We start from the raw sequence: 4,756 nt of genomic DNA, 5'->3' as shown, positions 1-4,756 counted from the left end.
AAGGAGGGGGGTATGGGGGACTTTTGGGATAGCATTGGAAATGTAATTGACGAAAATACGTAATAAAAAAATATTAAAAATTTTAAAAAAAAAAGAAGAATCTTAGATGGATATTGCTAAGTCAAAAAAAAAAAAAAAACCTAAGCAGAAAATACACTACTTACTGTATGATATTCCAGAAAGGACAAAATTATGGAGTCATTTAAAATATTGTTTTCCAGTGATCATTCAGACACCAGGGAGAGAAGGATGGGATAGAGAAATGTTTAGGACTGTAAGATATTGCAGTGTTGGCTGCCTATAATTATATCCTTGTCAGCCCCCACAAAGCACAGTACCACACACAAGCAGGGCATAAATGAAAACTAGTTATGAGTTAGGTGGTAATGTTCCTGTGAGAGTTTATCTCATAGGAATTGCAACAGGAAAAAAAAACCCCACATTATAATGCAATGTCTGTAATGAGGAAAGCTTCCTGTGTGTAAGGGGGTGGGCAGAATCTTTTTACTTCTTGCTCAACTTTGATATGAAACCAGACTTGCTTTTAAAAATAAAGTCTATCTTTTATAGACAAAAGCATGAAGGTTGGCATTTATGGTCATGAACTGTGGTTGACTGGGCTTCTGCTACTCATCCTACAGAGACTTGCAGTTGATCTGTGGAGCCCTGCTGTAGGCATCACTTGCTATTTTGTCTTGGGAAGTCTTGGCTCTGCATAGAAGCTTCCTGTCTCCTAGGATACTCTAACCTAGCTAGCAGTGTTCCAAAAGCTAATGGGATAGAATAGAATAAGTATGGTGAATAATGGGCTCCAGCAATTCAATGTATAGATATGATTTCATGCCTCTGTTTTAGATTTCCCATAGATATAATACATGGTCCTGAGCCCACAGAGCCTGGCCCAATCTCCTTGACTTTAGGCCTCTGTTTTGTTGCTGGAGGGATGATAGGTGGTGGGAAAGACAATCTGAACACAAGATGGAGGGAAGAACTGCCTACAAACCTAGTTCTTTTGTTTTTCTTTCTTTTTTGTTTGTTTGTTTGTTTGTTTGGAGTTTTTTTGACACGTTTTCAGCTGAAGGGTCAATGTTCATCCTGTGCAGGTTCCTACTGACTTAACTTCTAGAGCTGTTCAATGAGAATCAATTCACTTCTCTCTGACTTTTCCTACACACCTGTGTTAACTCCTTTGTTGTTGCTGTTGTTGCTGATGCTGATGCTGCTTCTGCTGCCGCTACTGACAGATCAACAGAAATAATTTGCTGCAGGAAAGATTTATTTTGCCTCACAATTTACCGGGATAAACACCACATTGTAGGGGAGATGGCCTGATGGCAAATGGCTCTGATACAGGGCAGTTAGAGACTGCCTTCGAGGGAAGGAGAACCAGGCTGCAATGATCCAATTCCCTCTACTAGCTCCACCTTCTGAAGACTTCAGAGCTTCTTAAAACTGTGATATCTGCTGGGAAACAAGAGTTTAATTGCATAAAACTTGTGGGGATGTTTCATATTCAAACTATAACAATTTTACACATTTTTTTATTCAGTGGCAGGTGAGACATATATCACAGCCCCACATGAGAATCTGAGGACAGCCTGCAGGACTTGACTCCCTCCTTCCACCATGTGGGTCCTGGAGTTTTGAACTCATGTCATGTGGCATGGCTACAAGCTCCTTTATATGCTAAGCCATCTCACTGGCCCACTTCTCAGTGGTTATACTTAACAAAAAACAAAAATAGTACCATTTGTAGGTGAGCTTTAGAAAGGTTGAAACCAGTATGGATTCAATGCAAATGTTTAGCATAAAATTAACAGTATTCTCCAATTTATAAAACCATTTTACATTTTCAGCATAAATAAATGACCAACTAATTATTGGTCATGTAGTGTTTCCAAAAATATGTAATATTGTATACTTTTAAATAATTTTTACATATTTTACTGCTCATCATTAGATTAAATTTTTTAATTTATATTTTTTTTACTCTTGAAATAGAAGTTTCTTGTTTACACATGTCTAGCCATATTTATTTCACCCTAATATTTTATTTAATACTTCACTTACAAAATTAACTAGCGTACACTCCTATCTTCGCATTTCTACAGTGAAGTGTTGTTCTTGGGTGGTAAGTATACATTTATGCATGAGCGTTTAAATTATGAAAGAATTCCATTTGTTCTCACTCCAAAATTATAATTAAAGCTTTAAAAAATTTAAATTTGAATCTGTTGGAGGAGACCACAAACCTGAAGAATTCTGTATCAAACATAGAAACAAAACTAAATATCTGTCCTTACATACTTTAATTGACCTGAAAAAGCAGGGCCTATCGATCAGTGTACTGTTTCTTTGTGTTTCACTTTCTGTCGACTTGGATTTTTTCAAAACCTACTTTATTTTGGGATCTTAAAGTCTTCAACCTCCCTTCTAAGCCACCAACCAGGGGTCGGAAGAGAAGGAGGTTAATAGGAAAACAATGTTGTGGACCTGTTTGGGGCGATTCCACACTTTGTTCTCAGGATACCAGCAGTCCAGTTTAATACCAAGCACCAAACACAAATCAACAGTGGCAACATAATCGAGCAGAAATGGCCATGCGCTGCCAAATTGGCACAAGTCAGCTAGAGGCCAGAATTAGCCAGAATAAAACAAGAAGTTCTTTGGCAAGTTTCTCTCTATGAAGCGAAGACCAAGGAAGACCAGTGAAGAGCAGCAAAGACCAGTGAAGCATTGTACAATGTAGAGTATAGCAATGCAAGAGAGTTCTCACTGTGAGATCTTCCAGGAAAACATCCCATGACACAACTGAGTTGTTAAGAAACCAGAAATTTCCACTTCAACTTAATAATAATAATAATAAAACAGTTCTTTAGTACCTCTTTAAAATTAGCAAACAGAATAATGGGTTTCACTATGGAACTTGTAAAAACCGACTCTTTAAAAAATGGGTTTAGGGGCTGGTGAGATGGCTCAGTGGGTAAGAGCACCCGACTGCTCTCCTGAAGGTCCAGAGTTCAAATCCCAGCAACCACATGGTGGCTCACAACCATCTGTAATGAGATCTGACTCCCTCTTCTGGTCTGTCTGAAGACAGCTACAGTGTACTTACATATAATAAAATAAATAAAAAGAAAAAAATGGATTTATATTGCTGCAATAGGATTATTAATTTATTAAATAGTCATAATAATCATATTTACCTGAGATTGCTTCCAAAAACTTTCTCCCTATGTGAGTCATTCATTTTAGGTGTTTTGTTTTTCTTTATTTTGTGTTGGTGTTGGTGGTGGTGATGTTGTTGTTGGGTGTGATGGTGGTGGTGTTTGTTGTTAGTTTGTTTCTTTGCTTCTTTTTGCCCAGAAATTTTTTGAGCACAGATAGCAAGACCATTTTAATATTAATAGTCAAATCAGTAACGTATTAAAATACTAAGATAAATTCACTCATTCAGCGATTGTAGATGAAGCTTGTCTGATGAGTGAAGCACTCCAGTGCCAGAAATCTGGAGAAAAATCACCTTTGAAAAATAGGATCCGGTCAAAAGTGCTTTTAAGTAAATAGGCTATATCAGTCAGCTATCCATTGCTCCAGTGAGATTTCTGAGGCAATTTACTTACAAAGACAGGTTACTTAGCCACAGTTCTGGGAATTGCAGTGAAAGACTGGACATTCCCAATGGTGAGAATGAAACACACAGAGTAACCCTCTCACACCCTGAGCCAGAGTAACATGGCCCCAGACTTAGCACACTGGCTCCATCATGGAAATGCCATTCAGACCATAAAACTCAACACATAGACAATACCACCTAGCAACATGTAAACAAAAAGCTACTCCATCGATGTCCATAGTTCTAGGAAAGTCTCTAAACCTTATTTTTTGCTTCTGTAGTTCAGTTTCTAACTACTTGTTCTTGTTAACTCAAGTCATGTCTTCTAGGTTAGGCTCACAACACACCTCCAACAGCAGCTCAGCCCATATAGAGTCTCATAGGTGATTGGACTGCAGGTTGAGGGTCAGAAGTCCCCTGCAAGACACTTCCTCAGCCCACAGAAATGAATTGAGAGTCGTTATATAGCTTTCCTTTTTCTGGGATCATGTGGATCAACTTTTCTTCTTAACAATTTCATGAGATAAAAAAACATTCAGATGGCCCATTTGTAAGACAAAGAAATTATTAGAACAAACACTGCTCTGTCATAGAATCCCAAACCACACTTTATACATGCTGGTTTTCCTGTGTGTGCAGACACTGAAGCAAAGTCTAACATCATAGCTTTATTTCAGGACTTGGCTGCTTTTTTACTTCTAGAATGTGCTCCATAAAAGTCTGTGGTCTGCCTGTCTTCCAGTTAGACAATGCCAGCTAGCCATCTGGCCTGGCAGCTCTGAAGAGAGATGCTTCCACAGCCAGTTTGTAAAAGTTCCAAGCCATGATTGTGAGCGACTGTTGTGGCTATTCCTGTGCTTGTGGGAAGAGGGGCCAGGGAACTGTACTAAGAGCATGGGTCTTGCCAGTGTTAGAAGAAGAATTAAAGAGATGAAGTTCCGATATAAACAGTTGGCTTATGTTTACAAAGATGAGACACTAGGAGTCAAGGAAAGTTGTGCATATATAATTCGTGGGGGTATAGAAAGCATCAGATATTCAGGATGGTTTCTCTTGTTCAGTTTTATATGTTCTATGAACACAGGTTAGTAAAGCACTCCTTTATGTGGGGTGATCACAGAAAAAAGTGAACACTACATT

This window comes from Mus caroli, chromosome 19, assembly GCF_900094665.2.
Source record: "Mus caroli chromosome 19, CAROLI_EIJ_v1.1, whole genome shotgun sequence".
Lineage (NCBI taxonomy): Eukaryota > Metazoa > Chordata > Mammalia > Rodentia > Muridae > Mus > Mus caroli.
Note: the sequence above shows the minus strand (reverse complement) of the source record.